Source organism: Rana temporaria, chromosome 5, assembly GCF_905171775.1.
Source record: "Rana temporaria chromosome 5, aRanTem1.1, whole genome shotgun sequence".
Lineage (NCBI taxonomy): Eukaryota > Metazoa > Chordata > Amphibia > Anura > Ranidae > Rana > Rana temporaria.
The window spans coordinates 344,583,298-344,605,437 of record NC_053493.1 but is presented as its reverse complement, the minus strand read 5'-3'; positions in this window follow the sequence as shown (position 1 = coordinate 344,605,437).

Genomic DNA, 22,140 nt, shown 5'->3' with positions numbered 1-22,140 from the left:
GAGTTCTTAAGTAGTGCTTCCAAGCGCTTATCAACTGGATCCTTGAACACCTGTATGTTTTCTACAGGGCATGTTAACGATCTGTTAACACATGAGATGGCTGCGTCCACTGCAGGAGTAGCCCATCTTTTGGAAAAATTTTCTTCCATAGGATATAGGACAGAGAACCTTTTAGGTGGTAAGAAGATCTTATCTGGCTTGTTCCAATCTTGGAACAAAATTCCCTCTAATAGAGGATGGATCGGAAACACAGCATTGCTTTGAGGCGCCCTCAGTGAGCCCAAAGCTGAAACCGTCGATACCTGGAGATCTGGTACTGGCAAGTTGAATGTCCTATGGACCAAGTCCGACAATCCTTGAATCCACCAGCTCTCCCTCAGGGAGACTGCCCCAGACTCCTCTGTATCCGGGTCTTCGATCCCTGAACCTACTTGGTCCGTGTCCAAGAGGTCGTCCAATTCCCCTGAGGAAAGGACCTCCTCTTCTGAGGGTCCGCGCTCGGGCGACGGAGATCTATTCCGCTTACTGCCCCGCATAGCTGCGGATATCATTTTTCCCATGCTTTTCTGCATCTCTTTTAAAGAGGTGAGTAATACCTCCTCCGTGACCATCTTAGGGTTGGACTGACCCGCGTCAGCTCCAGCCCCAGATCCCGATGGCCCCAAGGCTCCCTGTAGGGAAAACAGCGGCATACCATGGTACAATACCGAGGTACACCTGCTACCTATTGGTATTTGGAACTATAAAAGTTAATTGTCCAAACACCTGTTTGGGGGATAAAAAAATGCTTCCTCTCCCCTAGATGACTTTTTTTTTTTTTTTTTCGTTTTTGTTTCAAATCCAGGAAAGAAAAAACATTCTGTCCCCCTGAGTAGTATTGCAAAGAAAAACTATGAGATGGAAAAGAAACAGCCTATTTCTAGGCTTGACAAAACAGTCCTCTGAAGACTGCAATATCCTTTCTGGCCACTGTGTGTCCTCGGCGCCCCGTGCTGCCGCTCTGGTCTTTCTCCTCAGTTCCAAAGTATTGATGGAACAAACAAGGAAGGGCCGCCCCTTCCTTTAAGCCACTGACCCGCCCTTCCCCCCCAGCAACCTCAAACAGGAAATGCCCCTCCCGACAGGGGGAGGGGGGGGGATTTTGGGAGGAAGGGACCTCTCTGTTCCAGCAAACTGCAGCCTGCAGCCTGGAACCATGAGGAGGTCAGCGTTTTGCCTGCTTGCAGGCTCTGAGGAGGAAGACTGAATGGAGCATCGCCTGGAGGCCTGCAGGTAAGCAAAGCTCTCTGACACACACATATATTTTTATATAACACAGGCCCCACTCAATGCTTTTCCAACACTACAAGGGAGGTCACATCTTATGGGGAATAATACATAGAGAGCCATCCTATCTTTATGATATGTGACTAGTTTGCCAGATGCAGTGCATAACTTTAGGCATGTCCCCTGTGACCCCCCAGAAAAAAACCTGCTAAGAACCAAGTTCCGCAAGTTTTCCCCTCACTTACCTGCTCCATGCCGCAGGACTTTGCCAAGCAAGAGGCCCAATCTTCCCCCATCTCCGTGGGGATGTCTAGACCTTCAGGCCCTGGGTTCCTATGAAGGATCCACTGTCCTGGGCCCATATAGCACCCTGGCAACAGAAAACTTTAGGTACCCAAAGGTTTCTAAGTTCTGGGCCCAGGGTCCAGCTCTCTAAAAAGAAAAGCATTATGGGCTATACCCCAAGGGTTTGGGGTCCGGTTACTGACCACTTTAGCGCTGAGGCTTTTTTGGACAGAACCGGTAGCTCACCTAATCCCAAGGATGCGGAGGCAAGCTAAACCATGACTAACACCTAAGACACTGGCGTAAAAACTGAGGTACTCCTCCTATGGGAGGGGGTTATATAGGGAGGGGCATTTCCTGTTTGAGATTGCCAGTGTCTACACCTGAAGGTACTCCATATAACCCATATAGTAATGAATGCCGCTCTGTGTCCCGTGATGTACGATAAAGAAAAGGACCTTCATTTCATTTTCATCGGTTTTAACCGATCTTGTGTACGCTGCCTTAGTGTACGGAGTACACTTACCTCTCACACATACCTCGTAGGGGAAGGAGGGGGACGAGCACCTGCCGGAAATCACCGAGCCGTCATCTCCTCTCCACTCGGCTCTCACTCGGCTGTCAAGTCACACACGCACAGTCCCGCCTCCGCCATTGGCATTGGATCATCTCCTGTGATAGACAGAACACTGGTCCAATGCTGGTGGCGGAGGCGGGACTGTGTGTGTGTGACGTGACACCCGAGTGAGAGCCGAGAGGAGATGGCGGCTCAGTGATTTCCAGCGGGCACTCGTCCCCCTCCTTCACAGGAGATGGTCCAATGCCGATGGCGGAGGTGGGACTGTGCATGTGTGACGTGACAGCCGAGTGAGAGCCGAGAGGAGATGACGGCTCAGTGATTTCCAGTGGGCGCTCGTCCCCCTCCTTCTTCTCCGAGGTATGCTATCGGCGTATAAAACACACCCACGGTTTTCCCCTGATTTTATGGGGGAAAAGTGCGTGTTATACACCAAAAAATACGGTATATAAATGTATTTTTTGGACGAAAATGAAATTACGAAACAAAATATTTCAGTGTGCACGTGTCTATTATATATAGGATAGCAAATCTTCACTTTTTGAGTCCAGGTCCACTCTAACAAACTGCAAAAAAGTCTGAAATATTTGTTTCAGGTGGACTGACACTTTATGGTTAGGGGTCTTGGCGTGTGGGTGCGCATTTTGAAAGTCGTATCCCCAACATCCTGCTTGAGTGGTAGGAAAAGTTATCTAAATATGTTTCTATGCAGATACAATGTAGCTTAGAGGAGAATATTAACACTGAGCCTCTCTGTTAAGGAAATACAGCATGCACTAATGCTTGCATGATATTTCCCTAAAGTTTATTCTGCTTTGTGGTTTACTTTTCCACCTGCTGGAGAAGTTAAAAGTCTTTATTAAGTAGCTCTACCTTCCTGGTCCATCAGCAGACAGGTGAAAAGGCTATTGACTGCAAGAAACCAATTGGCAGTAATGGAAGAATTCCTCCCCAAATCTTTTCCTGGAATAAAACAGATGTCCAAATAGAGGACTGACTGCTGCTTTTATTTCTTTTCTGGCAAGGCTTCAAAACACTGCTAGACAAGTTTAGCTGGAAGACTTTTTCCAATGCATTTACATAATTTCATACATATTTTATGTTTTTGCATTCCGCCGTTTGGTGGTGGTCATATTTAATATATGTACTCTACACAAATGATACATTTATATGTAGGAGTAATTCTGTTAATTTGCACAAATGTAGTTGGTATACCGTGCACTATTTAACCTGTGAAATTAACATCAGTAACAAAATACATTGGATAGATAAATGGAAAAGATATCAGTGCTATGGCATTCAGGTTTATAAGATGGAGTAAAATACTGCAAGGGTGTCCATATTACCAGGTTTTGCATGTCCTTATGTTTCTGTCAGTAATATGTACTCAATCAGTATTTCAAGGAAAGATAGTTATTTAAAAAAAAACTGCTAAGTGGAGAGGTCAAACTGCCATTTTCCTGATGCTGTGTTCTAAAATATAGACATCAAGAATAAGACATTGTCCATGAGGGATGTGTAAATGCAGCATTTAACTTTATGAAGGTGTGATTTGCTTATGTATCTTACTGACCCCTACAGTTCTATGTGTTATGCACTTTGTGCAGTGCATCACAAATACATTTATTTGGAAAGGTGCCAGAATACTTAAGTACAGTAGACACCAATGAATCTGCAAATAAAGCAGAAGGTCAAGTTTTCCATAGGTCGGCATGTGTTGGCATCCTACAATGCAACACATATTATTGCACATGTGGTAACTAGAGATACGCTTTATGTTCGACTCGAACAATTAATTTTAAAGGTTAATATGCAAGTTATTGTCATAAAAAGTGTTTGGGGACCTGGGTTCTGCCCCAGGGGACATGTATAAATGCAATGCAATCCCGTTTTTTCAGAAGCAGTGATTTTAATAATGCTTAAAGTGAAACAATAAAAGTGAAATATTCCTTTACATTTCTTACCTGGGGGGTGTGTATATTATGCCTGTAAAGTAGCGCATGTTTCCCGTGTTTAGAACGATCCCTGCACAAAATGTCATTTCTAAAGGAAAAAAGTAATTTAAAACTACTCTGGGCTATTCATGAATTGTCGGGTCCCAGCAATACACATCAAAGTCATTGAAAAAACAGCAAGGTCCCCCCCCCCTGAACCTAAAAAAAGCATAGGGGTCCCCCTCAAATTCCATATCAGGCCCTTCAGGTCTGGTATGGATATTAAGGGGAATGCACCATTTTGTTTCTTGCAGGAAAGGTCAAATTCCATAACCAAGAACTACTCTTTTATAAAAAGAAACAAATATAGCAATATAGAGAACTAAAACTACAGTAGCTTAAGACATTATTATGTCCTTCAACTGTATTGTAATTAAAGTTATGGTGGATGGTGCTGGTAAACCCTTTGTAGGGAGGTCATGCTGTGAAGAAACCCTCACCCTGTGCTACTTTTAAAGTTGATCTACACCCTAAAACATCTAGTTTTACAGCCACTAAACAGAGTAGAGTCAAAGCGCAGGGGACTGTATACCAAGAGTGCTTCTCCTGACAGACCATCTACCGACCAAGTCCCAGATTTAATCAAACTGGAGCAGTTTCGGTTTACCTTGGAACCAGAGTGCATTCGGCATGGAGAGATCACATTTAATTAACTGTGTATTGTTTCATTATTTGACCACTGCATGTTACATAAAATGAGGGAAGCAACACTGAGATTTTCAAGTAAAATACATTACTGTCTCACTAAGCAGACCAGTTCTAGACTTTACTATTCGTTCAATCAAAAGTCATATATACTTCTTGAACTAGAAGCTAGACCATAGATGTCTTAATCAAGTACATGCAGGTGTTTTTTGTTATGTTCTTGACCCATATTTGTCACCTTCATATAATGTACAGTTTGGAGATTGGAGGAGGAGGAGGAGGTATTGAATACAATCTAGTTTACACATTAGTTCATTAATTCTCGCATACATTCTACCCTCTCTCAGCCTAGGCACAGTCTTATGACAGTACCTTAAAGTGGACCTTCACCATCTTTAATCACTTTTCATAATGTCCCTCCTCCCCCCAAACCCTGTTACACAATTGGATATTTAAATTTTTTTCCCCCCAAATTTCCTTTTTTGATGGATCTGGTCTTGCACTTCCTGCTTTCTCATTTAGTCGGTGGGACTGATGTCCCCCCCCCCCCAAAAAAAAACTACTAGGATACTTACACCAAATATCCCAGGAGGCTATGGGGCAATACCCAGCACTCTGCATAAGTTCAACTGCACATCATTAAGGGCCATGCAGAGGTAAACACAGCTCACACTTTACTTCTATCTCACTAGGATGTAAGTGCAGCAGATATATTAGACACAAGAGCTCTTGTCATTTCTTCACCTCCCTCTCCACCAGGCCATTCACAAAACACACAGTCCAAGAATTCATTTTGTGAATGGCCAGAGGGAGATGGAGGTGAAGACACAAGTGCTGGAGTTTATGAGACCTGTTTTTGCAGCCTTGAAGTACAACAAGATGCTGTACTTCCCCCTGTAAACATGAAGATGTGGGATGTAGAAGAAACAATTGGTATTGAGACAACAAAGTCTTTAATTGCTTTAACACTTGTAAGCTGATTGTGCCCAACGATGGGTTTTAATTTTTTGCTTTAAAAGGTACGGATTCTTTTTCACATATAGTATTGCTGTATATAGATAAATGCACTACAGATTGGTTTGTATTACTGCCTTGTATTAAAGTGGATGTTATTGTTCGACATGTCTTTGTTTTGATCTCTAGACATATTATACAGCTCTGGCACTGTTAAATGCTGTTTCTAAAAATAAAACAATGCTTTGGTAGCACATGCTGCAAGGCAAATGAAGAAAGTGGGAACAGTCAGGTACATACACAACTTTAAAGTCTCAGCATTCACAATGGGTCATTAATATTTTAGATTTCACATGAGCAAAATGAGAAAAGGCAAAGGATAAAAAAAAAAGAATAATAAAATGCAATTGTACAGCAGACGACTAGAATAAGCTTGATTTGCCTAACTCTGGCAATGGAGATAATATGATAGTGGCTTAAAACAAGGGTAGCAAAAATAGCCTTGGCCCAAAGACACAAGGAGGGGCCATGAATGACACTTTTAGAAGAAACATTGTTTTCTTCCATCTCATTTCACAAGCAGAAGCATAACATGTTTATCCCCAGAAAAAAAAAATACAGACTTTGAAGATCACAAGGATAAGCTTGACATTCTCTAGTAAGTCAAAATCTGCACTGGATGTTCCTATATAAAATTAAAACAATGAAATCTTTTTTTTGTTGGCACTACACTCCTGTCTGGCTTAAATTGTAAATTCTACCAAGTCATTTATGCTTTCTTAGATCCTTCCAACCTGCTAAAAACATTTGCCATTGAATACCCTGCTGTGCATATCCAGTGATAAGCAATGTGTTTTTCATTTTCTTCCTATCTACTTCAGTGGTACCCCTTGAATTTCTGAATCCAGTGTTTTGAAGCATCCAACTCATGGAAAATATCGAAATAAGGTAGTAAGTCATATATTCACCCCAAGGCTGACGGATTGAAGGATGGATTCTGTTTGCGGAAAAATGTCTTCCTATGCAATAACAAGCATCACCGATTGTCTGAGGTGTTCATTATTGCTTTACAAGTGATACTCAGAACAAGGAGGATCACTTGCTTTTATTGAACCAATTATGGACAATGGTACATGCTTAAATTCTACCTTTCAGTTTAACAGAATGTTAAGCTAGGGAGCAACTATAAGTTACAGTTTTCTAAACAGGCACAAATTTAGGAGCAATGAAACACAGGATGGACAAAAAACACTCATACACTGCAGAACAACAAAAGCTGAATTAACATGGACACTTCACAGCAATGTCTCTGTGGCTCAGGGTAACATGTGGCTGCATAGCACAGCCTATTTGTGTTACAAATAAAAACAAATCTTAATACATTTGGGTTTTAGGTGAGGAAATAACTTGGAATTGGATTATCTCATGATGAAGAGCCCCTACGGCCATGAACAACGGAACAGTCTCATGAGTCTCAATGGCAAGTGGAGTGTCACGCAGCTGCAGTGGAACCGAGTGCTTCGATACAGAGGCAGCATCAATGATCAGGTCTGCAGCCCCAGAGTCAATTAGAGCCTGTATCTCGACGGACAACTCAGCCCACGACAGGGTAATCGAAACCAGGGGCTTATCCTTCTGGGAAACTGGAGATGAAACAATGCCATCTAAGGTCTGTCCATGACAGGACCTCAAGGTTTGGGCGTTCCCTGGATGGGTAGGACAAGACTTCAAAAAGTGACCAGCCTGGCCACAATAAAAGCACAATCTCTCCCTCCTCCTAAGGGCTGTCTCGTCCGCAGAGAGACGCGTGAAGCCCAAGTGCATGGGTTCATCTTCACAGACCGGCTCAGTACCGGGAGGCATGGGAGGTGAGGGAGGCAAGGTTGGGACTGCAAAGCTTGGAGACAAATGCACAGGAGGCTTCCACAAGCGCTCCTCAAGAGACAGTCTCTCTCTGAGTCTGGAGTCAATGAGGATGGCAAATGAGATCAACTTCTCCAGCTCAGTGGGTATATCTCGGGCTGCTATCTCATCCTTGATATTATCCGAGAGACCATGAGAAAAAGCAGCCACGAGGGCCTCATTGTTCCAAGCAACCTCTGCTGCCAGAGTACGGAATTCAGGGGCGTAATCGGCAACCGTCCTCGTGCTCTAATGGACCTGAGGCACTTGGCAGCAGAAGCGGAGCATGCAGGAATGTCACATACCCTTTTTAAGGAAGCCACAAATTCTGGGTAACTCAGGACCACAGGTTTTTGCGTTTTCCCATAGAGGTTTTTCCTAGGCCAAGGCTCTGCAAGAATGCAAAGATATCACGAAACACACTTTGCTTCTGTCCATGGAAAACGCCTGAGGCAGCATCTCAAAGTATATATCAACTTGATTGAGAAACCCTCTGCACTGAACTGGATCGGCCCCAAATTGCTGGGAAAGCGGAGCAGAACCAGACATTCCTCTTAAAGAGGTAATACTCGAGGCGGGTGCCTGCAGAGAGACTAGCAGATTGGCCACAGTGGGAGACTCTAGACGAGCCGTACGACTCGGGAGCATCTTTATCACCGTGGCATGCGGTGATCCAGATCATCCAATCTGGAAAAAATATTAACAAGTGGATTGGCTGCATCTTCTGTATTCATGGCCTTCGCCTACTGTCAGGAACCATAAATCAGACCAACACAGAAGTAAAGTTAAATCACACTTGTTTAATAATAAAAATAAAAAGGTAAACAGAGTAAGCGTAGTCAAAACATAGCCAGAGTTCAGTAACCGAATCGGGTAGTCGGCCAAGCCAATGTCTAAGAGTCAGCGATAAAGGTAGTAGTACAGCAAGCAGGGTCTGTAGCCAGAGGGAACGTTAGTCAAGAAGGTCTTCGACAGGAACACAGGAGAAAGTCTCTTGTTATGTTAACACAGGCGAAGGCAAAGAGCAAATGAACTGGAAGGCTTTAAGTAGGCAGAGCTGACGAGTAGGATCATCAACAGGTGGATCACTGTGGAGAGATGGAAGCTGGCAATTAACCGACAGCTGAACTGCCAGCACAGAGAAAGAAGGACTGAGCCCAGCCCTGACACCCTCTGTCCAAGGTTTTACTTACCTCTTTATAAAAAGAAATCAGGTTTGTCTGACAACTTATGTCTTTCATGAATACATGCTGTCTGTTGCTTAACATATTTTTTTCCAGCAAGAACGCGTCTATGTGATCTTTTATTAATCTCTCCAGTATCTTCCAAACTATAAAAGTTAAACTAACAGGTCTATAGTTACTTGGTAAAGACTATGGGCCTGATTCCCAAAAGAGATACGCAGGTGGAACTGCTGTTCAGTCTGTGCCTAACTTTGGAAACGATCCTCAAAAGGCTTTTTCCAAAGTTAGGCAGAAAATCTGACATGTGTAAGACACTTACACGGTCAGATCTTAGAATGCAGTACAGCATCCGCCGCTGGGGGCATTTCTCATTGAAATGCAGCTTTGAGTATGCAAATGAGGACTTAAGCAGATCCACAACGCTTTTCAGCACTGTGATTTCTGCGTAAGTTCCGATTTTGCTTGCGCAAAACTAGGGCTGGTTTTACAATGTGGAAAATTAGTCACACCTTGTAAAGGCCCATTCAAGCGACGGCATTTGGTATGCATTCCTGAGGGAGAACTCCACGGCAATTTTTAAATTCAAAACCGGCATGGGTTCCCCCCCAGGAGCATACCAGGCCCTTAGGTCTGGTATGGGTTGTAAGGAGACCCCCCCTACGCCGAAAATTCGACGTAGGGGGTCCCCCTACAATCCATACCAGACCCGTATCCAAAGCACGCTACCCGGCCGGTCAGGAAGGGAGTGGGGACGAGCGAGCGCCCCCCCCCCCTCCTGAGCCGTGCCAGGCCGCATGCCCTCAACATGGGGGGGTTGGGTGCTCTGGGGCAGGGGGGCGCACTGCGGGCCCCCCCACCCCAGAGCACCCTGTCCCCATGTTGATGAGGACAGGACCTCTTCCCGACAACCCTTGCCGTTGGTTGTCGGGGTCTGCGGGCGGGGGCTTATCGGAATCTGGGAGTCCCCTTTAATAAGGGGGCCCCCAGATACCGGCCCCCCACCCTAAGTGAATGGATATGGGGTACATCGTACCCCTACCCATTCACCTGGAGGCAAAAAGTAAAAGTTATTAAACACACAACACAAGGGTTTTTAAAATAATTTATTAGTCTGCTCCGGAGGCCCCCCCTGTCTTCTTTATTAGCTCTAATACCAGGGGGGCTTCTTCTTCCGCTCTCCGGGGGTCTTCTCCGCTCTCCGGGGGTCTTCTCCGCTCTCCGGGGGGGGGTTTCTTCTTCCGCTCTCCGGGGGGGGTCTTCTCCGCTCTCCGGGGGTCTTCTTCTCTCTTCGCCGCTCTCCGCTGTTGACTCGGCGAACCCACGTGGGTACCTACCGGAGCATGATGGGACGGTGATGCCTATATAAATGGGATGCAAGGCGCGCTTCCATCATTGCAGTGAGAAGAGGCGACGTGTCAACATCGGAAGAAGGGAAGAGAAGAACCTGACGTCACAGAAGACCGCGCTGGCTGCCTGTTAGTAATTGAGCTAACACACGAAGATAGCAGGCAGCCAGCGCTGAAGAAGAAGGCACCGGACAGCTGCAGAAGAACCAGGGTTCGCCGAGTCAACAGCGGAGAGCGGCGAAGAGAGAAGAAGACCCCCGGAGAGCGGAAGAAGAAGCCCCCCTGGTATTAGAGCTAATAAAGAAGACAGGGGGGGCCTCCGGAGCAGACTAATAAATTATTTTAAAAACCCTTGTGTTGTGTGTTTAATAACTTTTACTTTTTGCCTCCAGGTGAATGGGTAGGGGTACGATGTACCCCATATCCATTCACTTAGGGTGGGGGGCCGGTATCTGGGGGCCCCCTTATTAAAGGGGACTCCCAGATTCCGATAAGCCCCCGCCCGCAGACCCCGACAACCAATGGCAAGAGTTGTCGGGAAGAGGTCCTGTCCTCATCAACATGGGGACAGGGTGCTCTGGGGTGGGGGGGCCCGCAGTGCGCCCCCCTGCCCCAGAGCACCCAACCCCCCCATGTTGAGGGCATGCGGCCTGGCACGGCTCAGGAGGGGGGGGCGCTCGCTCGTCCCCACTCCCTTCCTGACCGGCCGGGTAGCGTGCTTTGGATACGGGTCTGGTATGGATTGTAGGGGGACCCCCTACGTCGAATTTTCGGCGTAGGGGGGGTCTCCTTACAACCCATACCAGACCTAAGGGCCTGGTATGCTCCTGGGGGGGGAACCCATGCCGGTTTTTTCTTTGAAAATTGGCATGGAGTTCTCCCTCTCAGGAATGCATGCCGAGCGACGCTGTCATTTTTTTTTATAATTATTTGTTTTCCCGGCGCGTATATTTTTTTTCACCCGTCGCAACTTTAGTGTCCCGTCGCAATCCACAAAGCCCGGCGTCAATTACGTTCGCGCGCTGCACGTCGGGAAAATTACGTCACACGCATGCGCAGTACGGCCGGCGCGGGAGCGTGCCTCATTTAAATTTTAAACGCCCCCCGGAGAGGAGGACCGCCTTGCGACGGAGGCACTTAAGTTACACGGCCTGAAATTTCTAGGTAAGTGCTTTGTGGATCAGGCACTTAGGTAGAAAGTTTAAGTCAGTGTAACTTAACTGCTGAAAGTTAAGTTAGGCAGCTTTTTTGGGAATCAGGCCCTTTGTTCCCTTTTTAAATATAGGCACCATGTTCGCCCTGCGCCAATCCAGTGGTACTATATCCGTCATTAATAAATCCCTAAACATTATTTACAATGGCTTTCAAATTACAGGGCTCAATTCTTTTACGATCCGGGGGTTGATGCCACCTGGTCCAGGTGCTTTATCCACCTTTATTCTTTCTAAATATTTCTGGACCATATCCCTTTTGGGGATGTGTCACTACCACCCCCATTATGGACCTGAACTCCCCTGTGCTCCTTTGTATACACAGAGCTGAAGAAAGTATTTAATACATTAGCTTTTTCTTTGTCCCCAGTCACCCACTGTAGATTATTTTGTAAAGGGCCTACATGCTCAGACCTGAACTTTTTACTATTAACATATTTGAAGACTTTTTGGGGGTTTGTCCTACTATCTTTTGCAATATGTCATCCGTTTTGAGTTTTTGCATCCTTGATTTCCTTTTTACATATTCTATTCTTTGTAACATTTAAATGACACTAGTGTTCCTTCATTTTTATATTTTTTAAAAGCTCTTTTCTTATAGTTTATAGCTTTTTTAACTTTGTCCGTGAGCCACATAGGTTTTATTTTTAGCCTTTTAAACGTATTGCCCATTGGAATATACTTTGCAATGAGTTCACAAACAGTCTTTTTGAAGAATTCACATTTCTGTTCTGTGCCCATTGATGCCAATATTCTCTCCCAGTCTACATCCTGGAGATCAGCCCTCATTCTTGGAAAATTTGCTCCCTTGAAATTAATTGTTTTTATCTTTCCCGTATGTGGTTTTTGCTTACAGCTGACATCAAATGAAATCATGTTATGGTCACTGCTACCCAGGTGTTCCTTTATCTGAACATTAGTAATAAGCTCTGCATGGTTTGAGATTACCAGGTCCAACAGAGCATAATTCCTCAATAAACTGGACCATAAAATTGTCCTGCAATAGGTTTATACATTTTTGCCCTTTAACTGTCCCAGCAGTGCCATTACTCCAGTCAATTTCTGGGTAGTTAAAATCCCCCATTATTATCACCATCCCAGCCCTTGCAGCCCTTCCCATCTGTGAAAGGAGCTGAGTCTCCACCTTCTCATTAACATTGGGTGGTCTATAACAAACTCCAACGATTAACTTTGAACTACGCACATCTATATGCAGTTCCACCCATAATGCTTCAGACTCATCACACTCTCCATCCACCAGGTCCTCTTTCACACTTGCTTTGAGATCACTTCTCACATAGAGACCCCTCCATCTTTCCTTTTTACCTTGTCTCTCTGGAAGAATGCATAGCCAGGAATATTAATAGCCCAGTCATGTGAGGAATGAAGCCAAGTTTTAAAGATCAAGCGTGTTCTCGATGCGGGAGTTTTGAGGGCTCAGGAAGTAAAACAGGGGCTGGGGGGGTGGTAATTGTCAGATGTTTTTTCACCTTAATGCATAGGATTCATTAAGGTGAAAACACAGGAACCTTTAACAACCCTTTTAATACTAAAGTATAGATTGGGAGGGCAGAAAACACTTCTTCTGAATAGAGCAGAAATAAAACAGGAATAAAACAATTATATCAAATTCCCTGAGAACTTGATATATTTTCCTAGTTAAAGTGTAGGTCCACACAAAAATGGAACCTCCGCTGTCCGGATACCCCCCCCCCCATCTGGTGTCACATTTGGCAAATTTCAGGGGGGGGGAGCAGATACCTGTCTGAGGAAGATATTTGCACCCACTTCCGGGCGTAGACCCCCGCATTATCTGTGGGAGTGATGATTATAGATGGGTGTCTTACCTCTGCCGGGCCAGATGTTTGGGAATCGTGATCTTCTTGGGGGTGGTTGCTGCGGAGCAGCAGGCTTTTTTGGTGTTGCCAGTTCCTGGTGGAGAAAATTAGATAAAAATGTATTAAATACAGAAACGTCTACACATATTACTAATGTATAGAGATCAGATGGAGGAGACATGGGTGAAAAATTTGTTTAGAGTGGGACCTAGGAAATGCTGCAAACCTAGGACCCCAGTCATGAACAGCCACAGTTCTAACCAATGAACCATTATAGTGACCACCCTACTGTCCCAATCTTATTAGAGTACTTACCATCTTTGCTACCCTTGGGGTGACTGGTGTCTTCTTCATATGAACCTTGTTCCTCATATACTGGATGGTATTTTGGAAGAAACCCTTCTTCTTCTGCAGAGTTTGGATGTCCTCCACCTGGTTGTCCATGTTACAAAAAGAAGATATGAGTTTAGACTTTATTATGGTACTTTATCATAGCTGACATTTTTATAAAACTTCACACCTAATGCCTATGTGATGGGCACCAATTGTATGAAGAATTGTAAATTAATTTCCCTGCCTCTGCCCATTGATGAGGCTAAAACCCATGACCCCAATGGAATAGGCAAGACTGCCGATCACACAGGTCACTCTGGTTGGCACAGGTGCTTTATTTTCTTAGTTTAATTAAAGAGGAGACCTTTACCAAAAAGGACACTAAAGCTGGGAATACACATATAGAAATTTCAGTCTGAGTGTACCCCTCTCTGCTCAACAGAGGCTGATCGTTAGACTGGATAGAGGGGGAATCCCCACTGTCAGAATACAGGGGAGATACCTTCATTCACATTGCTTGAGTCAATGCAGGAATCTGAGTTTTTTTCTATTCAACCCGCTAGTTGAACAGCAAAAAAATCTCAAAGTGTATACCCAGTTTAAGCATTAATCCCCCCCCCCCCAACATTGTCCCGGCAGAAAGAGCTGTGTGCTGGCCATTTGCTTGATTAGTTGGTCAGACATCTGTCTATCCTTCATTTTGTAGATCTGTAGAGTAAATAAATAGAGAAAAGTTACAACAAATACACAGGTATACGAGTGGTCTTAATGGTGGGGGCGGGGCCAAGTTTGACTCTTTGAGGAAAAGTCAACATTTAGTATAAAACTTCCACTGTCCATATTTGAAGTGAACTATGTACTATCACTTGTACCTACAGGTAAGCCTACAATAAGTCTTACCTGTAGGTACTGTGAATATATCTCCTAAACTTGGGCAGTTTAGGAGATATTCAAAGTGCATGCAGCCAATAAGATCATCGGCGCATGTGCTCTGAAGGTCCAGCTTACATGCCTGGACCTTCAGGACCCATGCCGGAAACGGTGGCTCCTGTGCGAATGAGCGGGAGTGACGTCGCTGCGGCTCCGCCCTATCGCATAGCCGGAGCTCGCGAATCCGGAAGACAGAAAGGGGGAACATGTCAGTCCTCTCAGTGGTGACTTTACAGCGCTGGAGGGCTTTGTTCCAAGGTGAGTATGTTATAATGTGCTAGTATGTGATGCATACTAGCACATTATGCCATTGTATTGGGATTGGCCAGTAGAGTTTATGGTGGGTGGGGGGGGTGAAAAGAAACACTTACCTCCTCCTTTGTCCTGTCCAGGTCTGTGTAGACAAGTTTCATGTCCATCTTGCCATTCAGATTTTTGGCTCCTGCATCCGCTCTCTTTTCTTCCTGCTAAATAGAATAAGAAATAGGAAATAAAGGTAGGACTAACAGAAAGGTGCGGAGATAAATAGAGGCTATACTAAATGTCACATATGTCTTATTGTAATATCTGCATCCATAGGTAGTGATAGGAACTGTCCAGATAGGAGGGTTCAGCTAGGAACCCCCACCAGCCATCCCCGTGATTAGCCGTTTAACCCTTTCACTGCCACCTAATATAGGACAGCGGCAGGAGTTAAATAGTTACATAGTTAGTCAGGTTGAAAAAAGACACAAGTCCATCCAGTTCAACCACAAAAAATAAACAAACAAAATAAAAAACACAGTACAATCCCATACACCCAACTCCATACCCACAGTTGATTCAGAGGAAGGCAAAAAAACCCCAGCAGAGCATGATCCAATTTGCTACAGCAGGGGAAAAAATTCATTCCTGATCCCCCGAGAGGCAATCGGATTTACCCTGGCTCAATTTTACCTACAAATCTTAGTACTCAGTTATTGTATGTACATTTAGGAAAGTATCCAGGCCTTTCTTAAAGCAATCTACTGAGCTGGCCAGAACCACCTCTGGAGGGAGTCTGTTCCACATTTTCAGAGCTCTTACTGTGAAGAAACCTTTCTGTGGAGGTGAAATCTCTTTTCCTCTAGACGTAAAGAGTGCCCCCTTGTACTCAGTGTTGACCGTAAAGTGAATAACTCAACACCAAGTCCACTGTATGGACCTCTTATATATTTGTACATGTTGATCATATCCGCCCTAATTCTCCTCTTCTCAAGAGTGAATAGATTAAGGCCCTGTACACACCATAGAATCCATCCGCTGAAAAATCCCAGCAGATGGGTTTCAGCGGATAGATCCTATGGTGTGTACACGCCAGCGGATCTGTTTCCGCGGATATTTCTCCCCTGGGATGGATTCCAGCAGATCGAATATTTGCTGACATACCAAGCATATCCATCTGCTGGAATCCATCCCAACGGATGGATCCGCTGGTCTGTATAGACTCACCGGATCCATCCGTACGAAGGGATCCCCCGCATGCGTCTTAATGATTCGACGCATGCGTGGAATTCCTTATATGACAGCGTCGCGCACGTCGCCACGTCATAATCGCGGCGACGGCGCAACACGTCATCGCCAGAGGATTTCAGCGCGGATTTCAATGCGATGGTGTGTACACACCATCGCATGAAAATCCGCCGAAATCCTCGAGAGGATTTATCCGCGGAAACGGTCAGCTGGACCGTATTCGCGGATAAATTCTCTCGTGTGTATGGGGCCTTAGTTCTTCTAATCTTTCCTCATAGCTGAGCTCCTCCATGCCTCTTATCAGTTTGGTTGCCCTTCTCTGCACTTTCTCCAGTTCTCCGATATACTTTTTGAGAACTGGTGCCCAAAACTGAACTGCATATTCCAGATGAGGTCTTACTAATGATTTGTACAGGGGCAAAATTATATCTCTGTCTCTGGAGTCCATACCTCTCTTAATACAAGAAAGGACTTTGCTCGTTTTGGAAACTACAACTTGGAATTGCATGTTATTATTGAGCTTATGATCTACCAAGACCCCCAGATCCTTTTCCACTACAGATCCCCCCAGTTGTACTCCCCCTAGCATGTATGATGCATGCATATTCTTATTCCCTAAGTGCATAACTTTACATTTATCAACATTAAACCTCATCTGCCACTCAGTCGCCCAATTAGACAGAGCATTGAGGTCGGCTTGTAAATTGGCAACATCCTGCAAGGACGTTATTCCACTGCATAGCTTGGTGTCATCTGCAAAGACAGAAATGTTACTTTTGATCTCAGACCCAATATCATTTATAAATATATTGGAAAGTAAGGGTCCCAGCACTGAACCTTGGGGTACACCACTGATAACATTGGACCATTCAGAGTAATGCCCCATACACACCATCACTTTATGTGATGAAAAAAAACGACATTTTCTGTGAAGTAAAAAATGACGTTTTTGAAACTTCAATTTTCAAAGACGAAGTTGCCTACACACCATCGTTTTTCTCACAATGTTCTAGCAAAGCGAGGTTACGTTCTCACCACTTTTTCCATTGAAGCTTGCTTCATAAGTAGCTTCTGGGCATGCGCGGGTGAAAAAACGTTGTTTTAAATGACGTTTTTTACTACACACGGTCAATTTCTGTGAAGAAAAAGTTGACGTTTTGAAAAACGACACATAAAATTGAAGCATGCTTCAATTTTTTTGGTCGTTTTTTAGAAGACATAAAACGACGTTTTCCCCCACACACGGTCAATTAAAGTGACGTTTTGAAAAACGTCATTTTTTTTCATCACATAAAGTGATGGTGTGTACGCGGCATAAGAATCATTAACCACGACTCTCTGAATTCTGTCTTTCAGACAGTTTTCTATCCATTTACAAACTGATATATCCAATCCTGTAGACCTTACCTTACACATGAGCCGTGTGTGCGGAACTGTATCAAACCTTTAAACAAACTGCTGGCTCATCCTTTCAGCCAACTCTTAGCTTTCTGCTGCAAGTGATTAGGATGGCTGCCGCTCACCCATCTGACCACCCCAGTCCCCCCCCCCCTGCAATGTATTCCAGGCTCTGCTGCCCCTCCTGCAAGCTAGCCTCTTGCTGACCGCTTAACCTAGTTATACGAAAGCAGAGTGGCTCTCCTTTGCCAGACCACATATCTAGTACGTTAACCGACACTTCTAGGGAGGGGGCATGCTCGCCAGATGTGCCATTATTAGTATTTGTCTTCACAAAAACTAACTTTATTTACTGAAAACATGTGTGTGATAAATGGTAGCACTTATATGGCGTGACACAAAAAAATCAGAATTACCACCGTTTTATTCTCCAGGGTGTGTGCCTTCAGAAAATATATAATGTTTGGGGGTTTTAAGTAATCTTCAGGCCAGAGAGGCACAGCACACAGCTTAGCCGAGCTCTATAAGCCACTGGCTGTGCGTCTCACCCGTAGCTTCCCAGCTCTGTTTCTGCTGACATTGTCGGCTGTATACAAACCTGGCTGGGGCTGTGCCGGTGAGCTGCTTCTGAATCCAGGATATACCCAAATCCTATGGACCCAGCGCCTTGTTCTATGTACACTGCAAACCTGGGTATATAACGACAAACCTTACCTTTTCTCTGTCCTGTACCATGGCATCTATCTTTTCTTGAAGTTCGGCAATTGCCTTGGCCATCTCTGCATACTCTTCTTAAGGTTCGGCATTTGCCTTGGCCATCGCTGCATACTCTTCTTGAGGTTCGGCAATTACCATGGCCATCTCTGCATACTTTTCTTGAGGTTCGGCATTTGCCTTAGCCATCGCTGCAGACTCTTCTTGAGGTTCGGCATTTGCCTTGGCCATCGCTGCAGACTCTTCTTGAGGTTCGGCGATTATCATGGCCATCTCTGCATACTCTTCCTGAGGTTAGGCATTTGTCTTGGCCATCACTGCATACTTTTCTTCAGGTTCGGCGATTACCATGGCCATCTCTGCATACTTTTCTTGAGGTTCGGAATTTGCCTTGGCCATAGCTACATACTCTTCTTGAGGTTCAAAATCTGTCTTGGTCATCGCTGCATACTTTTCTTGAGGTTCGGCATTTGCCTTGGCCATCGCTGCAGACTCTTCTTGAGGTTCAGCATTTGCCTTGGCCATTGCTGCAGACTCTTCTTGGGGTTCGGCATTTGCCTTGGCCATCACTACTGACTCTTCTTGAGGTTCAGCATTTGCCTTGGCCATTGCTGCATACTCTTCTTGAGGTTCGGCATTTGCCTTGGCCATCGCTGCAGACTCTTCTTGAGGTTCAGGATTTGCCTTGGCCATCGCTACAGACTCTTCTTGAGGTTCGGCATTTGCCTTGGTCAGCGCTGCATACTTTTCTTGAGGTTCGGCATTTATCTTGGCCATCACTGTATACTTTTCTTGAAGTTACCAAAATCGCATAACACAACAGAGAGTCAAGCTAAGAATCACTAGACCTGGAGCACTCTGGTGCAATTGGGAGGGGGGTGTTTCCTCACAGTAGCTGGGTCTTCCAGAGAAGCTGCTTGCTATTAGGCTCTTGCCCAACCACCTGCAATCTGGTTCTAACTATGTAGGAACCTGACTACAGGTTACTTTACAAGCTACCTCTGCCTCATCAAGCATGGCGTCTCTAAGCTGCTGAGCGACAAAACCAGAGCAGCTTAAAGCGGGATTTTTTTTAAAGTCAGCAGCTACTAACAGGGTAGCTGCTGACTTTTAATAAGGACTCTTACCTGTCCTAGGCGCCAGCGATGATGGGCCCCCGACGGCGATCGTTCGGTCCTGGCGCCTCCATCCTGACTAAGGGAAACAGGCAGTAAAGCCTTACGGCTTTTGGTAAAAAAAAATATCTGGGTGGATCTCCACTTTAAGTTCCCTGGGAAAATTCAGGAACCCAGGTAGTTGTGGGAAAACAAGTTAAAGGGCCTGCATCTAAGCATAATGAGTATTTTGATGTGCATATTGTTCTTTTTAGGCCAGATATCCCCACTTTTCTTCACACCTATCTGGGTTTTCAACTGTTTACATAATTTTCCAGATTTGAACACTGTATGAATACATACCACAGCTCCCACTTCTGCTGTTATACGAGTGTTTCTTCTTTATGCACTTGATGTATTAATAGCTTCACACTTTGCTTTCGTTGTTATACTATATTATGGTATACTATACTAGCCAATTTTTTATTTTCAAATATAATGAAATATGTTATAAAAACCTTGACTATTACAAGTGTGCTCTATTGTGAAATGTATGTATAGTACTTCTTGTCTCCACACACAATTTATATCAAGGTCAGATAAGTTTAGGGACACAGTAAAGTCTTTATCTATATACTGGACACACATCATCACATCATCACATCTTATATAAAATATTGTATTCACTGTAATTTTCTTTACCTCTATATCTCTATTCTTTCTCTTAGGCCCCTTTCACACTGAGGTGTATTTCAGGCGTTTAGCGCTAAAAATAGCGCATAAATAATGCCTGAAATACTCCTGCCCCAGCATTCTCAATGTGAAAGCCTGAGGGCTTTCACACTGAGGCGATGCACTGGCGGGAGCAGCATCTTTGGAGCGGTGAGAGGAGCGGTGTGTATACCGCTCCATCATTTTTGAAAACAATGGGACACCGCGGTAATACCGCCGGCAATGCGCCTCTGCAGTTGTGCTACACTGTATAGGCGGTTTAGGGGCTCCTGGCTGACATCTCAGATGTCCCCAGGGCAAGAGAGAAAGCCCCCAGTAACAGTCAAATTTAAAGGTCCTCCCAGGATCCCCTGTGGTTTTAGAACACTGGGGTTTGTAGTTCAAGAACAGTCCCAAGACTCTTTGCTGCAAATCAGAAAAGGTGATCTCCCTCTGGAGGCTGGAAGTGATGCAATGTTCATGCTTGAGCACTAAGGGAGAAACAAACAGTCTGTGGGAAAGATGCTCTCCATATTTTGGGGTGGGATACTGAATGTCCCTGGAAAAATCCCTTAAGTCTGCAAACAAATTTAATGAACATATGCTTAAAGGTGACCCTACATTACAGTGTCAATACAGAAATGGCTTGCTAAGTAGTAAAGGTCCAGAATAAGACTAACTTGTAAGAAGCTCAACAAGATTAGGGAGGTCCAACTCCCATCATGCTGTCTGTCCAGCAAAAAAAATCCAAGGACGCAAATGTTTTTATAAGGTAATTTAATTTATTAAAGCACTACGGCTCTTTACTTACACAATATTTCCATCATACTTACTGCCCTTCATTAGTAAATGACATAATCTTGTAAAAAAAAAAAAAAAGGAGCTTCTGGATGTTTGTTCTATATAATGTAGATTACTCTCTGGACAAAAGCGTTTAAATATTTTAAAGCTCAATAAAACAATACAGAAATCAATGGTCATTTTGCAATACATAGATTATTCCAGATTAGTAGATTATAGCTCTGCAACGGGAAGATAATGTACTTTTTGGATGAACACTTTTTGTGGGTGATAGATAATGCTTACAGCAGGAGAAAACTCCTTTCTGAGAACCATTTGAACTTAGACATGGAAGTATTACATATCCTGCATCTCTGTTCTGCAGAATAAGAACAGTCATTTAATATACTGTACAAGGGAAAGTAGAGATACCTAACACAACAAAAGAGAAGACTGAGTTTTACTGATTGTCACATTTGTTGGGGAGAATTTGGGACACATGAAGCAGATCATTCTGGAACACAAGAAACAGGAGAGGTTGTAGAAACATATTTACAAATGCTAGATTGCAGTAGTTAGCTTTTCCCCTCAGCGTGACTGAGAACTCAAGAGCTATAAAGTGTTGAAAATCACGTAGGTGGAAAAAACTTATTATCAACACCAGTGAACAACAACAAAAAGATTAAGAAACTCCAACTGTAATTGCTGTAAACAACACAAACTACAGTAAGCAAGGAAGACAAACAATACATCTTGTACTTCACCAAGACAGCCTCTCTACCTACTTCAATCAAGTTACAGTGCGGAATAAAAACACTCTGAAACTCGAAACCATTTATGAAAATAATTGGAAAAATAAAGCAGCATAGCTTAATTAGGTCATTTAGGTCATTTAGATACATGTAAAGTAAAAAGGTTACATAGAATGAGTCATTGTTTCTAATGTAAGTATGGGGTAGTAGCAATTAATACTGAATATTTTGGGATAAACTACAGACAATGGGCCAGATTCAGGTAGACTTACGATAGGCGTATCAGTAGATACGCCGTCGTAAGTCCGAATCCCCGCCGTCGTATATTTAAGCGTATTCTCAAACTGAGATACGCTTAAATATTGCTAAGATACGACCGGCCTAAATCTCCTACGCCGTCGTATTTTAACTGCATATTTACGCTGGCCGCTAGGGGTGTGTACGCTGATTTACGCCTAGAATATGTAAATCAGCTAGATACGCCTATTCACGAACGTACGCCCGGCGGTCGCAGTAAAGATACGCCGTTTACGTAAGGGGTTTTCAGGCGTAAAGATAAACCACCAAAAAGATGGCGCAGCCAATGTTAAGTATGGACGTCGGAACCGCGTTGAATTTTTCAAGTTTTACGTTGTTTGCGTAACTCGTGTGTGAATGAGGCTGGCCATAAGTTACGTTTACGTCGAAAGCATTGACCATTTGCCGACGTGATTTGGAGCATGCGCACTGAGATAC